At 34.5% G+C, this 23,908-nt stretch overlaps 1 protein-coding gene across 1 annotated transcript in view; it reads left to right on the top strand.

Annotated features, from left to right (window-relative positions):
- Nucleotides 1–23,908, top strand: part of Cntnap2 (contactin associated protein 2) — a 2,025,293-nt gene that overhangs the window by 545,803 nt on the left and 1,455,582 nt on the right. The window lies entirely within an intron of this gene.

Below are 23,908 nucleotides of genomic sequence, written 5' to 3'. Positions count from 1 at the left end.
TCAAATCATCATTAGAGAATTTAAAAAATCTAGGAATGGTTACTCATACATTATTCATTTAACCATTCCTTTCAAAAACATATTAGTGATATTTTATTAAATTGCAACTAATTTAAAAAACTATAAGAAAGGTCTACATTTGGACCCAGGTTTGCCTTTTCCATGATGGGCTCTTACATTACATTATAAAACTGAAGCTTTTGTATATACAGGGTACATTAGAAGATACTAACATGCTAAGTCAATAAGAGAAATACTGTACAAAAATATAGTGATAATCTGATTTTCATCATTCTAGCCTCAATTATAGACAATTTAGACAATGATAATATACTTCTAAATTGTGTTGTATTTTATCTACTGCACATTACTAAAGCAAAATAAATTCCTTAGAGAATATACAAGTAGAATTTATTTGTTTTTAAACTATCTTAGAAAATGTTGCCTTGATACTCAAAGTGGCTTTAAACACATTTAGCAAGAAAGGTTTCCATCTTTTAGAATGTTTATTCACTGGCTGCCTTTAACTTTTCAGCCATTATTTTTCTGTGCAGGGTGGAGTTTAGAGTTATCTACAACACTGATAAAGTGTGCTTGAAATGAGTAGAATGTGAGTTAACTCCATGTAGATTCAAATGTTTGAAATCTTTATAAGAATTTGATCTATGGGCCGGGGATTTAGCTCAGCGGTTTGGTGACCTGCCTTGCAAGCGCAAGGACCTGAGTTCAATACTTGGAACCAAAAAAAAAAAAAATGGATTCTATCAACAAGAACAAATAAGCTTTGTAATATATTTCTCGAGTTGTATGTGGGAAAAATTCTAGCTAATTTAATGTTTACTATTGATTTGTTGGTGGACACATAGCTAAGTAATTTACAGGCAGATTGGGCCCAAATGAAGCCAGTGGTTTAATAGTAACACGATATTTAATATTGGTTTAGTGACACAATAGTGACACAAACTTTATTCTCCCCAAAGTTTAATGACTCTTAGTTTAATGTACCCTTTGCTTTGTCTCAAGCCAACCACCTGTAAAAGTGATTTTCATTAGTGGGTACTAATGATACTCTTAATTGCTATTTATCTCAGAAACACTTTAATTTTAGTATTAAATTTGTGAAACAAATGGATGCAACTCTAAGTCAAATAGACCTGTTAACAAGTATAACTACACCTATAGGAAACACCAAAAGAAGTGATAGAAAACAAAACATTTTCCCCTCCAGGAAGAAAATGTCTATGAATTAACCCTTATTTCATCTTTCATTGAAATTTTTGCTCCCCATGGAACTAGAACAAAAACAAGTGTCAGCTGAATACCATTTAACTTGCACACATCATATCATAGCTTTTATCCAATGATATAGAAAATTAAATAATGCAAGCTGTTGCTTTCTTTTTTATTGAATCTAGCTGGACACAGTAGTAGCACTGACCTTGACCATGACCTCTCTGTGTGATAGTTCTATTGCCCTGCCATGGAGTCAAATAGCACCTCTGCAGCTCTTTTCAGAATTCTTGGTTAAAAAAAAGTGGAGTAAGTATAGGCAAGGCTTAGAAAAGAGAGGCTATTTATTCTGCCCCTGTAGTTTTGGATGGCAAAAAAATCCTTTTTAGGTGACTTGTTTCTAAGGAGTGCAATTTTCAGGAAACCACACACAATGTATTCTCAGAACTGTTTTCCTTTTCCTCTTTTAAAATTCACCCTAATCATCTCAAAGTAAAGGATTATACATAATAAAATTTGCTGCCTCAAGTCTAAAAGGAAATGCATGTCATATTTCTCAAAAACCTTAGCTGCATTATGTATGGATTAGAGAGTAACATTTTAGTAGTGAAGCACAGGATTCAATCTGTGGGAACGTGTTTGGGTGGTGTTCTCCTACATCAGGGATGACCTCAGGATCCCTAGGGTTTATGCTACCTGAGGAAGTGGTTGGTATTTGGTTTGTAAGCATACCAGTTCCTAGTGTAGATAAAGGGACAAACAGATACATTTAAAGACTCAACAAAGAGATATTTAGCACTGGTATTATTGGGTACTTTTCTGTCCTTAAAAACTCATGATGAATTGGGTACAATAGAAAATGTCTGTGACTAATATGAAATTATATTCTGGACTCAAAAGTGAACATATAAATATATATGCTCTTTTAAATCCAGGAAAAATATTTTCCACATCACCAATTGGGCCACTAAAAAATAAATTGTTATTGGTATACAGTGGCACTTGAAGATATTAGAAAACCCAAATCAAGAAGGGAACACTGTTCTGCCATGAATAAATGATGTTCATACTTCTTTTTGCAAACTGCTGTGTCACCTCTAGGGTAAATTCTCAAGTGCATTTTCAGATTATATTTCAAATAACACTCACCAATAACTGGAACTTAGAAAAATGTATAAATGTGCATATTTTTATGTTTTGAATAGCAAGAAATATGGACTGTCAAGAGATGAACTAATCACAAACAAATAATTCAAATCTTTTCAGGTTAGCTTGTGACAGAATCAGGAAGTGTATCAAGAAAGTGTAGCAGTGTGTAGAATGAGTCTGTAAACTGATTTATTGAAGCATTTAAATAATGCAGTGCTATTTATAGGAGACTCTGTCAAAGGTGTTCCTACAGCTCCTACAGTAGGAACTAATCCTCTGGGGTTTCCAGTGCTGATAAGCTGCTTGGCTTCAATAACAGATTTATTTGCCTTATGTTGGTGCATTTCCAACAATAGAATATACTTACTAATGATAAGAATGATTATTAATATGAATACAAAGCAGACAGCTAGTGGAGGAATTTTGTAAATTTCATTGGTTATATGCACTTTTGTCAAGTTAAACATCAGTACAACTCCAAGTGGATTTTCTATGAAAAACACGAAAATAAGTGAAAGAAATAGTCTCACTTATTCCATTGATTTACATAAGGATGTAAAAGAAAAATACTTTCAAACACCTACCCAAATTGTCTATTTTATATATTTAATAAGGGTTTAAGATTGATTCATGATATGAAATCTCAAACATACAAAATGGTTAATTAATTTTTTGAAAGCAACTAATATTGGTTTATATATTTACAGATTTTTTTAACAATTTAAGAAGTATTTTCTTTTATGTAATTTCTTATGACTCTCCATTAGCACAGTGGCATATTTGGAAATATTTTAGGCAGAATTGATTTCTTATGGATATCCATATCATTCTACCCCTAGATTTCCATATAATTTTCCTGGGATGTTTATATCTCCACTATAGGTCCTAAAACTACATGGAAGATATCTTTCTATGTTTACATCCTTTTCTGAACCCAAACCCCAGTCCATCTTCTTAAACACTGTCTGTATTTGCTAATTATACATTACATACATCAATTAAATTGTCACATTGCACCAATAAAACTGTATAATCAAAATAATAATAAATACTAATAGGAAATAAAATTCTACCTAGCGGGAGATATTTTCTATCCACACCACTTTCTCACTACCCAAATTTCACCTGTGAACACAGGTTTCCCATTAATACTGAATAAGATTTTTTAAATTTTGACTTCATTATTCTTTTAAGAAAGCTAGAACAGGTCCAGGGATTTCGCTCAGTGGTCTGCTGCCTGCCTCGCAGGCTCAAGGACCCGAGTTCTATTGCCAGTATCAAAAAACCAAACAAACAAAAACAGAAAGCTAGAACAGATATTCCAAAATGTTGCAAGATGCATCCAAGAGTGCATAATAAAAAGAACTGGCCCAGGAGGTATTTTGTGGTCTGCTACCTCTAAATACCAGATTTTCTAAGATTTCTCTTCTCCATCTTTCTCTGTTCTAAGTATATTTATAATTACAGAACTAGAATGTAAGGAAGATTGTAATAATAAATGCAGAAATATTGTTAAATAATACTAAACATTCTATAATGTATGTACGTGCATGTGTGTGTGTGTGTGTGTGTGTGTGTGTATTTGTGTGTGTGCACAGTTTTTCAGAACTTCTCCCTAATACAAGTCACAGGACATTGCTTTCTGGTTATTTCTAATCCACCCCTTGATTCATGTACTCAGCATTTTAGAATAAGACACAATAAAGTAATTACAAAGCAAAATTATTTTTAAGGATAAGTAATAAAAATTTCCTTAATGTGAACATTTTGAGTCGGTTATTCAGATCTCTTTGAATATGTTTCTCATGAAAAAGAACAATTGTCATGATAAAACTAGACAAAGAGCCATTTATAAGATGAAGGTTGAAATAAGTGGATGACAGTTTCTTGAAACTCTGGCTACCTTCAAATGAGCAGAAATGACAGCATATCCTAGGTTTTATTGACAAAGGAATGCAATGTCATTATCTATTACTTTTATGATTCATCTAGATCACAGTAAGTGCTTCAAGCCTGGAAAGAGGTAAAGGCATGGAAAAAAAATTCTTTTCAGTGTTTTGCTACAGATTCATGCCAGCATTAAGAGGTTTGTTTTACAATTTTCTTTAAAAGGTCTGCATTATAATTTTCTTTAATTTTGGTATAACACTTATGCATCATGTGCAAAGACCTAGGTTGAATACCCAAGACCAAATATAAGTGCATAAATAAAGATAATTTTTTGGCCCAAGAGATAGTTAAATGTGTGTCTTCTATAGTAGGAGATAAACTACAACACTTGTTGCTGTGTTTTTCTCTTAAGACAAAAAATGTTAATGTAGGGTTTTCTTTTAATGTAAACTAAAATCTGAATATTCAGGTTTAATTGCAATATTGGCATTTTTTCAATAAATAAGTCAGTTTTGGATTGCAATTTGGGCACTTGTTTGTAAAAGGTTCACCACCACAGATTTTTTGATTTTATACTTTCATAAACATTCTGGAATTAAATATTTCCGCCATGAATGGGATCTTGGAGATATGGTGTCTATTTCTCTTACTTTACAGAGTGTGAAAATGAGATCTAACATACATATGTTACTTGGTCAAGAAGACTGAGTGGAAATGAGAACCCAACTTTTCAAAATCCAGGCTCAGAGGCTGTGGTAAACATGGAGGTGTCAGGCAGACAATGGAGTCATTTCCATGGGTCTGCAGCCACCTCTCCATTGTGATGGTCATGAATATACATATCATATTAAATTTTCATTGCTGTGGCTCTATTTCTTATTTCAAGATATAAAATAAACCACTTTCCCCCTCTTCTGGTAGCTGCACGAACTTGGGAAATACAGAATTCAGTGGATTAAGTTGTCTCTATTTTCTATTTATTTCTGATTACATTGCTTTCTCAAGATACATTTTCTTTTCCCATTTAGAATTCATTCTCTAAGAATCTCCCTCTCTGAGGAAGTTTAAAAGACAAACAGTGTGTATTTTTTTACAACGTCACTTTACTGTCATTCTGCAATTTCGCTTTTCACAATTGTTAATTTCTCCCAGTTCTCTTCTGGGTGACATTGCAAACACTCTGCTTAGCTTTAGAGGATCAGCATACTGCTCACTTTCAATTTGTTTTTCTTACCTCTTCCCCTAATCCACGTGGCATATTAATCAAAATTACTTTTGTAGCCTTCAATTAGTCCTGTGTCTATCTATACCCTTGTTATGTTTTTCCTTTCTTCCTGTTTACAAATCTTCAGATTTCCTTGTAAGTGTAAAAAGCTCCTAAGATTGTGCTGCTTTTCTTCTTGGGCACTACTTGTGATCAGAACTAAGAACACATACGCAGCCTACCTCGAATTGTTCTCATCAGGTTGGCCATCTGCCTGAGGCTTGGATCTCCTGAGGTCTGCTCCCTGCTTTCCTACAATTGATCCTCCCTGACCCACACTGTTCTGGATTTGACTCTGTCCTATTCTTGCCTCTGTTTAAAATCCAAATTTTGCTTCTGTCCCTGTCTGATTATCTAAAATTCCCATGTTAAAAAACATTCTACTCATGGCCAACATATATCAAATAACTTATTTCCTTATGATTTTTAAATATATTTTCATTGGCACATTTTAGGTATACAATACAATTACATCCCTCATTAGGATCTTGTACTGTTACATAACATATCTTAATTCTTACCTTTTCCCCATTCCCCTAACCTCCCTTCACCCCTCCACACTTCCCTATTTACAAGGACTTTGTTTCCATTTTTTTTCCTTTTCTCTTATTTTTTCTTTTCACTTCTTATCTTTCCCCTGTGGAAATCAATATGGAGATACCTTGAACAACTAGATTTAGAGGTCCCATTTGACCCAGCTATTCCCTTGCTGGGTTTCTTCCTAAAACAATTAAGAGAATCATACCAGAGTGATATATGCTTCTGATTTTTATTTTGGTTCCTTTGGTTCTTCACCTTTCTTAGAATCCTCCTGAAAGAAAACTGTATTTTTAGAATTTAAGCACTATCCAAAATATATATCAAAGCCAAGCAAGTCTCTTTGGGATATACTACATTCCTGAAAAATCAATATAACTTGATTTGGGGCATTTCTTTAGTGGTGAAGTATAGAACTCTTCACTCAAGTGGGTTAAGTCTGAGAGGAAGAACCCACAGTGGTATAAAAACTATTTTGTTCTAAAACAAGAGAAATAAAAGTGTGCCTGTTTAAAGGCAGAAGAAAGACCAAAAGGTGATAACAAAGAAATAGTGAGAGACATGTGTGTCACAGGTTGGGAATAGATAACATTGTTTCCCAGTTAACGCCTCATGTGAAAAAAAAAAAAAAAAAAGGCTGAGTGAGCAGAACACCAGCCCATGGAGCTATACCTGCTGAAAAGTCCAATATAACAGTGAAAAATCATGGCAAGAGAGACAAAGTTGAGCAATGCAATATATTGATGTGGAAATAAACACTTGAGTAATTCGTTGTGAAAGGAGACCAGTGAGAGTCTTAAAGTCTAAAAGATGTTTCAAGGGTCCAACAGCCTTTGTTTTCTATTTGATAGTAAAGCAAACTATTACTTCAACCCACAAATTACCATTGTAAATTTTAGTAAAAAAATGGGAAAATCAGGTGAGAATACAGATACAGTCTTGGCATATGCTCTTAAATTATAAGAAATAATCAAAGCAAATGAGTGCAATGAAACAATTTGTCATCTTTGCTTAATTTAGTCATCCTCATAAAAATAAACTCACTAATTTTTTTTTCTCTACTGCTTTCCATATGTATTTCAGTCATCTTCCAACTTAACTTTGGCATTGTTCTTTTATAATCAAACTACTGCTGATGTAATTCACCTACATGTCCTTTCTTTTTTAAACATTTATTTTATTTTGCTAGTGTATGTTTGCAATACCTGCAGTTTCCTGTCATCTTGGGGAGTGGATACATGTACCTATTGCTCTGATATTCAGGGAGCTGAATACTATCCCACCATTTTCCTTACCATATACAATGGGGACAAAGGGTAATGAGAATTTGTTATAGTTATAACCCTAAAAGGGAGCCATTATGCAGAAATTTAAATGGAATTTTTTCTAGATGGAAATATGGCACCATTTACTTTGAACATTCACTTCCTAAGAGTTAGCTGGATGAAACATCACACATTCTCTTGTCAAAGATTTTTTCTTTGAATTTTCCTGAAGGCCAACTCCTTACAACCTTTTGCGGCCCTTGCAGATGGTCTCCCACTCTAGCCCCTAGCTCTATATGTCTCTGTGAGCTCCTACCCACTCCCCTACACGCCTTCCCACTGCTCCAGCAGTCCCTGTGAGGTCCTCTGATGACATCTTGCTCTTGTCACTGGGTCTTCTAACCAGGCTTCACAATCTAGATCTACCATCCATAAGTGTGATGTGTTCCTTCTTCTCCATAAAGTTTCTACTAAAACGATGTCCCTGAACCTCTCATTAAAAGAACTTTCATATTCATACACTCAAATTGCTCATCCTACATTCCTGCTTCATTTTCAGCAAAATCAATTATCGCCATTTGAAAAACAGTGTTTTTTTAATAATATAAAACTGTTGTGGTGCCCTCCCCTGCCTGTGTTGTCACCAGCTCCAGCATAAGGAAGGTGAGATTTGGGAAGGCGGCTCCAAGATCTGCTCTCCCTCTGGCCTGCTTGGGCCCAATTGGCGGAACTGGGTGGCCACGCCATCACCTGCCTATGCCACCACTGGCTCCAGCACAAGGAAGGTAGCCACACAGGCTCCCCTGAAACACCACCCCCTGATTGTGCCAGTCCTTGGACACACTCTGCAGATGCATAGGTGGTCATAAAAGGCATTTTTCTGAGCTCCCAACTTTGAACATTTTTAAAGAAATGGTGGGAGAAAACTGTAGTAGAACTGTGTGGAGTTCAACCCTGCAGGAGGTAGGGGAAATCAATCTGGGCCTTTTGGCCCGAGGTCAGTTTGAGTTGTGGGGGTCTGCCATCAGCTAGCTGAGATCAGGGGACTTGGTTCTGCACATGCCTGCACATGTTGTATATATATTATGACAGCAGAGATATAGTCTGAAAGAGGCCCTTCAAATTCAGTTTTTTCTTTCTTTTCCTCATTCCACTCTCCAAATTCTTTCTTTTTTCTGTCCTCTTTCTCCAATTCAGTCTGCTCCACCATATTATCCCTCATCTCCCGTTCTGTTTCTGCTCCTGCCCTGACTCAGATTTCTTCTACCATTTTTTCTTTTTTCTTTATGTTAGGTTCTTCCATTATTCTACCTCACATAGGGGGGAGTGGTTTCAAGGGAAAGTGAGCTCCTATTACTGCAAAGGGATATATTTTTGTCCTTATTCTTGAACTCTGTCTATCCCTTTTGAATTTAATAGTATCCTAAAGATTGCATGGTCATTCTATAGCCTCTGGCTTCACTTGAAACCTCCAATTCTTTTACTTATCTACTCCTCTCATCCTAACTCTGTCTAAGCCCCCATCCTAAATGGTAAAGATGCTATATTGAAAAGTTTATTCACTGCAAACATATTTCGGGCTGCTTCTTGATTTTAATTTAATTCACATGGTTTAATGGTGATAGATTAATGGCTACCACAAGTGGTCAATTTGCAAGTTGTGCTTGATCCTATTGTGTTGCTGTTTGTATCAGTTGGGATAAAGGATTGTGATGGATTTAATGAGTTGTTTTCTCTGATATTATGAAAATGAGAATGTCTACGAGTCATTAGAGACTCAAAAGCTGAAGAACAACTACATCAGGAAGATATAAGTAATAACCCAGAAACTAAACCAAAGACAACCCAAAAACAAAAACAAAAATGAAAAAACACTTAAGCAAGACACAAAGACAGACTTCCAGTTCACTAATGGCAAACAGTAGGGCAAATGAGGATGAAAAGTCTGATAGTGAAACACCAGGACATCCTGAACTCATAGCACAGGAAGTAACAACAAAAAAAATCTACACCTAAACATATAAAAGTCAAGATACCAGAAATCCAACAGAAGAACAAAATACTGCAAGCAGTTAGAGAAAAGAAACAAATCAAATGCAAAGGAAAACCCATCAGAATCATAGAAGACTTTTCAACACAAACCCTCAGGTCAAGGAGAGCCTAGAGTGAGGTATTTAAAATCCCTAAAAGAAAACAACCTCCAACCTAGACTGATGGATCCTGCAAAACTCTCTTTCAAAATGGATGGGGAAATAAGATACTTCCGTGACAAAGAACACCCAAGAAACTTCATAAATACCAAACCAGCACTACAAGGAATTCTAAACAATTACCTAGGAAAAGAAAATGAAGGTCACAACACCATGAAGCCCAACAGAACAAATCAAATAGACAAGGCAAGAAACTAAAAAGAGAGGATGAAACATTAAAAAGAGTCAACAAAAGGATAATAACATGACAATAAGAAGTAAGCACGTATCAGTTATAACCATCAATGTCAACAGCCTCAATTCACCAATCAAGGGAAATAAACGGGCAGAATGGATTAAGAAGCAATATCCAACAATATGTGGTATACAAGAAACACACCTAGTGCAAAAAGAAGTCCATAGACTGAAAGTGGAAAGATGGAAAACAATTTTCCATGCGACAGGAGCCCAGAAAAAAGCAGGGGTAGCTATCTTATTCACAAAGTAAATGTCAACTCAAAACTGATTAAAAGAGACAAAGAAGGCCACTACATCCTTGTAAAGGGAACAATTTAAGAGGAAGAGATGACAATCATAAACATATATGCACCAAATATTAATACCCCCAACTATATAAAACAAATATTAAGTAATATGAAAAACCAAATAAGCACTAATACAATTGTAGTGGGGGATATAAATACCCCACTATCACACATAGACAGATCATCTAGGCAAAAAATCAACAATGAAATACTAGAACTGAACCAAGCTTTTAAACACATGGATTTAATAGACATCTATAGACTGTTCATCCCACAAAATCAGAATATACATTCCTTTTGGCTGCACATGGGTCATTCTCCAAGATAGGCCACATAGTAGCTCACAACAGGTTTGAATAAATGCAAAAGAATCGAAGTTATCCCCTGTATATCATCAGATCATAGTGTAATCAAGCTGGAGATCAATAGTATAAGATACCATAGGAACTTCACAAATACATGGAAATTGAACAACACTCTCCTGAACAATCAATGGATCACAGAGGAAATTAAAGAAGAAATTAGACAGGTTTTACAAATAAATGATAATGCCAATACAACATACAGGAATCTATGGAACACAATGAAAGCAGTTCTACATGGAAAATTCATAGCACTGAATGCCCACACTAGGAAAACAGAGTGAGCTCAGATAGACAACCTAATGATGAATCTTAGACACTTAGAAAAACAAGATCAACGAAAACCCAAAGCTTGAACAAGAGAGGAAATTGTAAAGATTAGAGCAGAAACCAATGCAATGGAAACTAAGAAAATGATAAAAAATAAATGAATCAAAGAGTTGGTTTTTGAAAGAATAAATAAAATCGATAAACCCTTAGCTAACCTTTGCAAAAAAGGAAAGAAAAGGCTTAGATCCATGCAATCAGGAATGAAAAAGGTGAAATCACAACAGATCCAACAGAAACCCAGAGGATTGTTAATACCTACTTTGAGAACCTGTACTCTAATAAAATGGAAAACACAGAAGAAATGGACAGATTTTTAGATACTTACAAATTACCAAAGTTGAACAAAGAAATAAAAACATTTTAAACACCCCAATCAGTGATTTAAACAATCAGGGAAATTGAAAATGTAATTAAAAATTTACCAACAAAGAAAAGCTCAGGTCTTGATGGATTCACTGCTGAATTTTACAAGACATTTAGAGAAGAACTAGTGCCATTACTCTTCAAGCTTTTCAATGAAATTGAAAGTGAAGCAATACTTCAAAATTCATTCCTAGAAGCAAGTGTTACTTTGATTCCAAAACCAGGGAAAGATGCAACTAAAAAAGAGAACTATAGGCCAAGCTCCTTTATGAATATAGATGCAAAAATCCTTAATAAGGTACTAACAAACAGAATGCAGAGGATCATCAAGAAGATCATACGCCCTGACCAAGTTGGATTTATTCCAGGGATGCAAGGATGGTTCAACATATGCAAGGCAATAAATGTAATACACTATATTAACAAAGTCAAGGGAAAAAACCATATGATCCTCTCGATAGATGCAGAAAAAGCATTTGACAAAATTCAACGCCCATTCTTGATAAAAACCTTGCAAAAAGTTGGAATAGATGATCTATATCTCAACTTAATAAAGGCTATCTATGAATAACCAACAGCCAACATCATAATAAAGGGCCAAAAACTGAGAACCTTCATGTTAAAGTCAGGAACAAGACAAGGAGGCCCACTATTACCATTCCTCTTCAATATAGTTCGGGAAACATTAGCCACAGCAATTATACAAGAGAAAGAAATTAAAGCAATAAAGATAGGAAAGGAACAAGATAAACTGTCATTATTTGCTGATAATATGATACTCTACATTGAAGAAGCAAAAAACTCCACCAAAAGACTTCTAGACTTAATTGGCACTTTTAGCAGAGTAGCTGGATACAAGGTCAACAACCAAAAATCAATAGCCTTCTTGTACACAAATAACAGACTCACTGAGAGAGAAATTACAGAAACAATTCCTTTCATAATAGCATCCAAAAAATAAAGTATCTAGGAATCATTCTGACAAAAGAAGCAAAACACCTCTACACTGAAAACTATAGCACTCTGAAAAAAGAGATCAAAGAGGATATAAGAAAATGGAAAGATATCCCCTACTCCTGGGTAGGAAGAATCAACACAGTGAAAATGGCCATACTACCAAAACTGCTATACAGATTCAATGCAATGCCAATTGAAATTCCAACACTATATTTTACAGAACTAGAAAAAAGAATCCAAAAATTCATTTGGAACCAGAAGAGACCCAGAATAGCAAAGGCCATCCTAGGCAACAGAGACATGGCAGCCAGTTTAACAATTCCCAATTTGAAACTATACTACAAAGCCACTGTGATAAAACAGCATGGTACTGGCAAAGCTACAGACCTGAGGATCAGTGGAACAGACTGGAAGACACAAAAACAACTCCATATGTACTCAGTTACCTCATCTTTGACAAAAGAGCTGACCATCCTCACTGGAGGAAAGATAGACTCTTTAATAAATGGTGTTGGAAAAAGTGGATCTCAACCTGCCAAAGATTAAAACTAGACCCTTGTCTTTCACCATGCACTAAATTAAAATCCAAGTGGATTAAAGATCTAAATATTAAAACAGAAAAACTAAACTTGCTGGAAGAAAGTTAGCCAGAGCTATTGAAGACACTGGCATAGGAAAAGACTTTATGAACAAATCCTCAGTAGCACGGGAACTCTTATCTAGAATATATAGAGAACTCAAAAGCATCAGCCCCTCCCAAATATAAAGACCCAATTCAAAAATGGGCATCTGAAATGAATAGACATTTCTCAGACAGAATAAAAACAGCAAGTAAATATATGAAAAATTGTTCCAGATCACTGGTCATTTGAGAGATGCAGATGAATACAACACTGAGATTCCACCTCACCCCACAAAGAATGGCTACTATCAAGAAATCAAACTATAACAAATGTTGGCGGTATCATGGGGAGAAAGGAACCCTTCTCCATTTTTGATGGGAGTGCAGACTGGTGCAACCACTATGGAAATCCATATGGAGATACGTCAAAGAGCTGGGACTAGAGGTTCCATTTGACCCAGCCATCCCTCTACTGGGTATCTTTCCAAAAGGATTAAAAAGAATCATATCACAGTGGTATATGCTCACCTATGTTTATAGTGGCACAGTTTGTAATAGCTAAAATTTGGAAACAGCCAATTTGCCCATCAGTTGAAAACTGGATAAAGAAAATGTGGTTTTTCTATAAAATGGAATACTACTCAGACCTAAAGAATGAGAAAGTAGATTAATTCATAGGAAAATGGATACATATTGAGGATATACTCCTATGTGAAATAAATAAGTCATACATGTGTAAATACTGAACAGTTTCTCTGGTGTGAAAAACTATATTAGTACATAAGATCCTAATGGTATAATTGACAATGTGAAATAGGAAGAAAGGGGCTAAAGGTTTAGGGAAAATGGGAAGGGTAAGGGAAAGGTAATAAGAGAAAAGAAAAAAAAGAAGAAAATGAAAAAAATGGAAATAAAGTGTTTTTAAATGGGGAGGGGAGGAGTAGGTGAGGGAGGGCAGGGACAAGGGGAAAAAATGAGAACCAAGACCACCTGTCATGTAAAGGTACAAGATCCCAACAATGAATGTAACTGTACTCTAGACCTAAAATGTACCAATAAACTCAATGAGGAATAAAATAAAATAAACTTTTGTACCTCTACTGTGAGCACTTAATAAACACAGTGATAGTCAAATGAGCAACTACATCAGTGGGAATTATGCTTAATTCTATTTTTCATATATTATGCCATAATGGTTGAGTATTTTAAAACTGTAGCAAACAGAGAGGAAAATAAAGGTCAATAATGATTTGATAAAATAAATGAGTGCTTAATATTTTGGTTAATCATAGTTATTGTTTTGGTTTGCATATTCTTTTAAAATTTAGGTATCTCTAAGTACATATTTTATAAAAGTAGGATCATATTATTTTATAACTAATTTTTTAATGTATGCCATAGGTGTTTGCCAGATAATTAATCTTCTACAGCTTCATTCTTATTGACTCTATATTTTGTCACTGTTCACTTTGTACCTATTGAATGCATGATCTAATTGGAAGTGAGGAGTCAGGAACATAGGACAGTGCTTATCTATAGCACTTTAGTTAATTATTTAAATATAAAAGTGTGCTAAGTAACTCAAGAAATAGACTTAGCTGTCCATAATAATATTATTTCTTACTGTTAATGTCATCCTTGAATTAACCAGTTGTTGAAACTCAAGAATCAAAAATATATTTATCAGTAAACCAACAAATATCAGTCCTAAAGAGCTATGCCCATGGGAAGATTATCAATCAAAGTTTTAAGAGTATTCCAACTTGTTTAGTTATATTGCAATTGACCTTGATAGTTTCCAAATTATTTGCTTATTCAATGTTCTAGGTAGCTGTGCCTCCTCATGAGACTATGTTTTGCTTTGATTTTTTTTTTCTCATTGAGTTTATTGGTACATTTTAGGTATACAGTACAGTTACATTCATCATTGGGATCTTGTACCTTTATGTGACAGGTCTTGGTTCTTTTTCTTTTCCCCCTTATCCTTGCCCTGCCTTTACCTGCTCCTCCCTTCACTATTTACAAGCACTTTATTTCCATTTTTTCATTTTCTCATGTTTTTTCCTTTTCCCTTATTACCTTTCCCCTACCCTTCTCATTTCCCCTACACCTTTATCCCTTTCCTTCCTATTTCATATTGTTAATTATATCATTAGCATCTTATTTAACATTATAGTTTTTCACACCCTAGAAACTATTCAGTATTTATACATGTGTGATTATGAATTTGTTTTTTCTTTAAATAGTCTGCTGTCACCACTCTTTTAGAGATTAAAACTTGTGCCTGGCTTGTGAATGTTGACTCTATTTTTGAATACCACTATCTTTTTTTGCATGAAGGATTAAAACTTAAAATTTCAAAAGCATTTCTGGTTACGCAAAGCATACAACTTTTTTATTTAAAGGATTTGTTTCTATCAAATTAGAAGAATTTAGAGGAAACAAAGACTTAGCTATTTTTTAAAAAGTCTCACAAACCTATTTCTTCTATAGTGTATAACAGTTTAGTAGATAATTTGAAACCAATTCGTCTGTTGTACCATCTGTCAGAAATGTGCTGCAGCTGTTAAATGTCCAGCAAAATTTGAACTACGTCTCGAAGTAATGTGCCCTTGGTACATGCAGGCCAGACAATTTCCTGTTTGATTTACAGCCATGATTCTTGCTAACATGACCGATTTTTTAGCTACTATTTTTATGTGTTCTTTTTCTGAACAAAGCTATTTGGTGAAAAAAGAAAATGAAATAAATTTGAACCAATTTTTAAGATAATAATACTGGACTTAAGCCTTGCCATAACTATTGTACCAATTGTGTTCAATATTTCTCAAAATATACCTTGAATTCCTATTATATGTTTTACTCTATACATTTAGAATGTGAAGAAACATGCTTCTTATAAGAAGGCATCATTTATAGTGAAAAGATTAACAGCTAAGCATGCATTGCTGATTTTAATGACACAAGATAAAGACACTGTATTAGAAACACTGAACTCTTCGTTATTTTTTTAAGACTAAAAAGACGTAATTCTGAAGTATCTGAACTTACAAAGCTTATTTACTGGAGACAAGATATTGTTAAAGATCTAGAGGTATATACTGATGATTTAGATCCTCCATAAAATTCAAGCATTCCAAATTGCAGGTAATTTGAAGTTAACAAAGCTCAGAAAGATAATCTTTGTCATGGGGTGACAGTGAGGAAGTGTTCTGCAAACATCCATGGATGAAGTCAACTCTTTTGCAATGCAGATTTTAAAATGGAAAATATAAATAGTGTGCTAGATGCTAAACAGATAGAGAATATATTTTTATAGTACAGACTAGAAACTATCTTGCTTTGCTCACTGTTAGATGGATTTATTACTTATTAGTGATTCACTGATTTAGTAACTATGCAGAGTTCATGCCTCATACCAGGGTTTTTGGCCTTGAGAATACAGGGACCATAAATCAGATGCATGCCACTCTCATGTCATTTATAGTCTGCTCAATGAAAAAAGAAATCAACAAATTTTAAAACAAACAAAATCATTGTAGATTGTGATTGGTGTTGTGAACAAAATAAGGCAGTAAAAGAATACTAAGGAATGTATGGAGAGTTTGAAGGCATAAGCTGAGTTGATGAATTTTGATGACCTGAGAAAAGAGGCTCGTGACAAGAACTCTGGCAGGAAATCAGAAAGGATGCAAAAGCTCTTCAGCAAACGTTCTTGGTGGGTCTGCAAAGGAAAGGAAGATGAATTTACAGCTTAGCGACTCAGAGAATAAATGAAACAAGATGTCACGATAGGTATCATATGGACCACATCATCTCAGGGCCTCAGAGCATTTGGATGCCATACTAAATGAAAGGCAAGGCCAGCAGGAGTTTGTCAGGCTATAGCATAAGTAGATGCCCATTTTTAAAAAGTCCATCTACTAACCGAATAAAGAAAAAAAAAGGTCCATAGAGAGGTAAAGATTGAAGCAGAAATAAGTGCCCAAGAAATAAGTGTTGGGTCAAACAGATGGGACAAAACGGATGTACCTGACAGAACATATCCAGCGTAGTCTTATTTCCTGTGGGTCTCTCTGAAAAAACCTACTTAAAACTGTGGAAACCTTGCTCTTTTAGCTGTTGGATGCAGGTCCAGTGTGACAGAGAAGATACTGAAAGTGTTGCAGTGTTATCAGAAAGGCTATCACTTTGACTCAGTTCTGGGAGGTGCGGAGAGTAAAACGACGGCTTCAGTATTTTTAGAAGACCTTTGAAGCTCATAAACCCAGTAGAAACATGTACAAGTTTTACCTGACGTAACTCTAAAGATGGTGCGCCCTGAAAATATGGTACATCAAAATTGTAACATTTGTAATCAGGTACAATTCAGCTTTTGACCTGATTCTAATATTTTTTTAACTGCAAATCTTAATCTTTATCTGTAAAGTGATATTAACATCTATCTCAAAGGATTAGTATAGTAATTTCATGAGATAATTCATTCAACCTTTCTCTCGAAGTGCCTGCAATGTAAATGCTCAGTAGATAATTGGTATTGTATTCATTCATTCACTGTTTTGGGCTTAATGATCTCCACCTTCAGTCTCATTCATGGTGGTCCAAATTGCTAGGATTAAGGTGTAAATTGGGAAAGTGCCTCACGTACTCTCCCAGGTAATATAGTACATACAGTAGCACATTGGATTTTGTCTCATGAAATGGAAAATGAACAAAAGTAGATGGAATCACCCATACCTGGGCAGAAAAACTAATGATTAAATTAAAAATAAAAGAGGAAAGAGAATCATTTTAGTGTTTTAGTGCCTTGATTTTTTAAGGAAATTTCACTGCATAGACCTACTGAGTTGGTAATTCCGGTTCCACTACTTTTAGCTTTTCCTAAATTAGCCCTTTGTAAACAATCTAATTGAACAACTCTTCACGTCCACTACTCCTAAGAAGTCATTTATTGTGCAAGGAAACAAAACCATATCTATTCTCCCATGGATTTTTTTTTTTTTTTTTAGAAAATACTTCTCAATCCAATCATAAAATCTCTCTTATTAATGTTTGGGCACTCTTGCATTTTGGGTGTAAAGGAAGTTAATTCTACCATGCAGAGCCTATTATATCTTAAATATCTCCAAATTTAAAAATACATAATAATGTGGCAATATTGGTATAGGATTTTGTATGATAGCACATTATGTAAAAGACCAATTATTTATCTTTCTGCTTATTTAAATTCTTGCTTTTTAAATTTAAACTCTTGCTTTTGAGAATGTACATATATTTTTCCAATAAAAATGCATACACACTTCCAGAAAAGAAAAATTTTTATAATTATTTTATATTAAATTTGAGACATTGTGAGATTAACACAATTACCTATGACCTCTACGATTCCATGAGTACTCAAAGTGATGACCATTACATTCCAGGCATTTACTAGTATGGTGAACTGCTGCATGGGTAACCTTGGTCATTGAAATTGCTGCTCACACATTTTCAATTTCTTCTCTGTGGGTTTTCCATGATATACAACATCCTCTAGGGTCCCCCATAGGATGGAAACACCATCTGTTAAAAAAAGACTTGTATTATTTTTCTTTTCCTGAAGTGTGCATAAATTTTTTTACAGACTCTAGCATTTGGCATATTCTAGCATATGCATATTTCAGAGACTATATATATATAATTATATATATATAAATTATGTGTATTTATCTGTGAGGACTAACAATGATTACTTTTATAGATCAGATGTTTCCTTTCTTTCTCTGTATTTTATGAAATGAACCTTATTTCCAGTGAGAAAGAATAGGCTACAGAAACTAAAAAAAGATACATAAAAGCAATGCATAAACCATAATAATGAGAGAAAAATATGATGGAAGTGAAGATATAAACCACATCAGGTTGAGTAGGAATCAATGGTGTTTTTGTCCTAAGGAGGAGGAAATAGTTTTCTGGTATACTCATATAATATTGATTTTTAAACCATTTATTTCTGTGGCTATGATTCTAAAAAAATCATAGAATGGATTAAAAACTTGAAAAGAACTTTCTTTAGAATGGAAGAACTACAGATATCATTGTTATGATAAGATTAAATAGTTTTCCCAAGTTTATGTTCCTAGAAATAATATCTAGATTTTTGACTCTAAGAAACATTCTGTTTCTGCCACTACGGTAACACTGAAAGAAATTTAAGTTAAAGCTACCTCCAGAATCACTACTTTCCAAAGAAAATATTTATTAGCCAATTTCAGGTTAATAAAAGTCATAATGCAATTTATAAAATTACCTCATTATGTAAAACAAATTATAAATAATTTGAAAGATGATGCAATATTTTTCCTATTCTTTCCATATGTTATTAAAGAAAAAATATAATATTTGTACATCAGGTAATATAATTTATAAATTGAATTTAAGCAATGTTTGGCTCCAGGCATGACTATAGCCTTTCCACAAAGAGAAATACTTGGGCAATAGGACTTCCTTAGAGGACACAGGGAATGAGCTATGGTTGCCTTTATAATAGAAAAATAATATTAGCAAAGTTTTAAGGTGAAGAAATAAAAGTTTTATTTGGGTCCTATGGCAGGAGAAAGAGATAAAACACAATGCTTCAAATCACATTGAAATTCTTCTGCCACCCGCTGCTCAAATTTACAGGAATGAGAGAAGGGCATGCCATAGCTATAGAAAACACTGTGAGCTCCTTCCCCCACCCCCTTCATCCTTTCTTCGCATTTCCCTTCTTTCCTTCTCCTCTTCCCCTTTCTTTTCTTCCTTCAGAAAAAAAAATAGAAAAACAAGTATGCATAAGGATAATATTTCTAACATATATAAGTGCTACATCCTATCCTATCCAAATCCTCTCTTGGCCAGGGTGATGCTACTAATCACTAGTAAAACCTTCAACAGTCTGAATAAATTTTAATGATTACTCCAGGAAGTACCTGCTTTGTGCCTTCAGTTGCCTTTCATTCAATCTTGAAATATCTATTGGTGTAGATAAAAAGTAGCATTTTGTTTGTCTCTGTTGTGTTCCCAAGCACTGTTGTCAAAACCATGGCTGAATGTGCAGGAAAGCAGGCATATATTATCAGGGAATAATGCAGCAGCAGCAGGTTGGAAAAAATAAATATTACCTAGGTAGAGTAAGCAACAGTCAGGCATGTGGGTGAGCAGAAGTAACATAGGTAAACTGAGGCACAGGAGGCAAAACATGGTGGCATTGAAGCAGCAAGATAGGACCCCAGACTCTGAAGGAAACACTGGAGGAAGATCAAAGTCAGAAAAGGAAGACTCCATTCAGCAGCACGTATACAGTCAGAAAAGGAAGTTACCACAACTCTTCGACTTTCATCTAAATATTACAGGAATGGGATCAAAATATATGGCAAGCATTCAAATTTTGTAAAAAAAATGATTACAGTAAAAGATATATTGCCATTAATTCCCATCAAAATACTTTCCTTTACTTCACTTTAATACACTTGTCCTATTCTTCATCTCCTATTTTCAGTGGTTTTATAACTTCAAATTTTTAAAAATGTGGTAGGGCCAGGGATTTAACTCAGTGGTTCTACTGCCTGCCTTGCAAGCACGAAGATCTGAGTTCAATCCCTGGTACCAAAAAAAGTAAATGCTGCTGCTAAGACCATCCAACAGAGAGGTAGAGTGTTGAAAATATCATGGTCTATCCTCACACCCCTTATTCACCAGATCCTGTCACCATGAAAATTCTGGCCCTCCCAGAAAATCAAAATGACTATGAAGCACAGATTAAAGAGCAAAATAAAACATAGTTTATAGGAAACAGGGAGATAGATCTTCGGTAAAAGAGAAGGGGATCAAGAGATGGAGAGAACAGAGAGGGAGGAGAGGGAAAAGGGTGAGAAAATTTTAAGATGCATTGTGTTTATGTACCAATGCCCCATAATGAATGTAATCTTTAGGCACTGCAAACATGTACTAATGAAAATAAAAATTCAAAAAGGTAAATAATGAAAATAGACGAAAAGAAAGGTAGTTTTTTTTTGTTGTTGTTTTTTTTTTTTTTTTTTTTTTTTTTTTGGTGCCGGGGATTGAACTCGGGTCCTTGTGCTTGCAAGGCAGGAAACCAAACTGCTGAGCTAAATCCCCAGCCTGAACGGTAGATATTTTGAATTGATTCAAGACATTGAGGCAGCCATTATAGCACAACTAAAGACCTTTATAAAAGCAGACTTCCAGAACTCCCTCAGAAAGTCAGAACAATTGGATTAGTGTTCTCAAAGCAAGAGGAGGTATAATGAGGGGTATAAGTAGCAATGTGCTTTTTACTGAAATCAATTTTAACAAAAAATTAAACATTCACCATTGTTTTTAATCACATTCATAGTTTTGATATTAATTAGTAAATCACGAGTCTACTGATGGGAAGCAGAGGAGTTTATCAGGTGGTCTGGCCAAATACACTTAGATTGTCCTCATTATAGTGAGAAGCAGTCGCAAAACCTAAGGCAGAGAAAACATGCAAATACAGATCAAGTGGCTCTACCTTCAGGCTAAGGCAAAACTAATTTTCTCTTAGTTTCTGCTTTAATGCTACTGCTAATATTTTTGCCTAAAAAGCACCATTTGGTTCTAGAATCCTTTACTGTTCGTATTTGTTTTCTTGAAGTAAGTTTGTGTTAAAAAATGTGCAAAAAATATATTTAAGTGTAAAACATTTAAAGTTTCCATAATTTTGACAAATATTGTTTTCTGAAAATATTCTGACATTGTTAAGCAGAGATACATTTTCTTTCCATATCCCCATGTTAACTACAGGTGTCATGAAGTCCCTGACCTTGCAAATTCTTGACCTATCCATTGCCAATAGGCAACCTGCTTAAATATGTCCCTTTAGCTAATGGTGGGAGCCACTTCCTCTTTATTCAGTATTTATTTCGTCTGTTTCAGCTTGTGTTAGTCCAGCATTCTTATAGCTAGTTTGCTTTCCTGATTGACTGAAAGCCCATGAAAATAAAACTCAAGGCCCATCTGCTCCTCTAGCTTTCATTCCAAGATTCCCTGGAAGGGAACTTTACTGCACATCAAATATTTGCCATAGCTATATGTGATTGTAGTTTTGGAAGATATGCCAATACGGGAAAATGCAATCCTGAGTTATTTCAAATCTCTTTCTCCTCTTTATTACTCTATTAAAATTCAAAATTTGTCCAGAGATTTGTGTGACTTTCCAGTATTTAATATCTGCAGGATGCTGAGATACATACGGTAGCAAAACAAACAAGTTGGCTTTTTAGAAGGTATCATATGTAATACCCATTATTACAGTTGGAAATAAAAATGGATTGTTCATCATAGTCAGTATAACACTGTGTGCAAGTGTGATGAGCTGCTAGATTCATCACTGGGAAATTTATATTCACTGTGGCCCCTATGATGTTACTTATACTGTTTCCTTTTGCTAGAGTGTTCTTTATCCTCATTCTACCCATCCATAGTCCCTCAATTTCTTACATTCTATTCATTATGTATAGATTACCTGACACCAAAAATATCCATCAATGGTTCTTATTCCTGGACACCAGGAATGATTATCAAATTAAGTTACAGTCTTAAAAACTTTTTCTGTAAAAGGTCAGAGAGTAAATACTTTAACCTTGTGGGCCATATGGTCTCTTTTGCAGCATTCAGCTGTCCTGGGAAAGCAGCCATAGAAAATCCATAAAGGAAGAAAAGTAGCTCTGCTTCAGTAAAACTTTACTCATAAAAGCAAGCTCTGGTCTGGATTTGGCCTGCGGGCCAAAGTTTGCTAAGTCTTGTGTTAGTTAGACTTTCCTTAGAGATTTCAGGGCCTAGGAAAAACTTAGCTAAACTTCTCCATTATTGGAGATAATTGACACTGACTTATTCAAGGTGATACATTTATGACTGGGTCCAGTCTGACAAGCAGCTCACTAAAACAATGGCCTGGCATTTTAAATTTATTTGTTATTTTAATTATTTGATTATATTTTACTTTACATTAAGTTACAAACTGGTATTATTCTCTTGTTGTTTAATGTTTAATTATTTATTGGTTCTGTATACTGTTGCCACTCATAGAGGAATGGGATAGGTGCAGATGTTGATATATTTTAGATAAATTGCTTTTATAGATATAAATATAGACATATAGTTATGATTTTTCCTACAATTTTTAAGACAATGTGAAGCATTAACTAACAGTTCAAGAAATATTTGTGATTAATGTGCCCAAAAGAAAATGTAGTAAATATAGTACTTTTCTCAATTAATTATATGGTTATTCATTGTATTTTAATTTATAAAATTGCCAATTCTTAAATTGTGATGATTTTACAGTCCCATTTCACAAATACACACACACACACACACACACATATATTTTATTTTGGGGGCACTAATTTGATTCTGACTTTGTTATTCTGGATTATATTATTTTAAAATTTGTTACTCTCTAATATTTTCATTGATTTTAAAAATTGCTGAAAATTCAGTATTTTGTAACGTGATGATAAATTTTTACAAAGCTCAAATATTTAGAAATGATATAGGAGTGAACTACCTTTGTGTGTTATTGATGTTAAGTATTCAGTCTTTACGTTTCAATTAGTTAATGAATCATTTCATTATTTATGAACTTTAGTTTCTTTCAATATAGTGATATATAGTCATTGAAATGCTTACTTTTAGAAAAAGTGTCATTTATTATTGTCAAATATAAACCAGCCCTATTCAGCAGATTTAGACTAGAAAACGATTTTCCCAGCATGTTCCTGTTCATTTCTTACATGGCTCACTTCCTTATTTCTTGCAGATCAATAAGTACCCTGCTATTTCCTGATCACAGGTGTTCCTTTACCTTGCAACACAGAGCAGAAGCACCTCCCCACTGCCACTCTCTCTTCCAGGTTCCCTGGGCCCCCTTCACATATCCAGTGCTCTGTAGCACCCTTCACTGTCTCAAACTATCAAGTTGCCCCTCTGCTCTTAGTCTCTTCCTTACACCTCGGACATAAGTTCTCCAAGGGCAGAACCTTCTGGATTCCTCTGCTTCTGCGGGCACGGGCGAGTGTTTGTATGAATGGAATGACCTATGAAGAAACACTAGCATGTTCTTAATATAATGCGAATAATAGAAACACTAACTTTGGTTCAGTGCACAACTTCTGGCAAAACATAAAAAGTTACATTCAA

This window comes from Fukomys damarensis, unplaced genomic scaffold (genome assembly GCF_012274545.1).
Source record: "Fukomys damarensis isolate Sample0158 unplaced genomic scaffold, DMR_v1.0_HiC HiC_scaffold_16, whole genome shotgun sequence".
Taxonomy (NCBI): Eukaryota; Metazoa; Chordata; class Mammalia; order Rodentia; family Bathyergidae; genus Fukomys; species Fukomys damarensis.
This window is presented reverse-complemented; position numbering and strand designations above follow the sequence as displayed.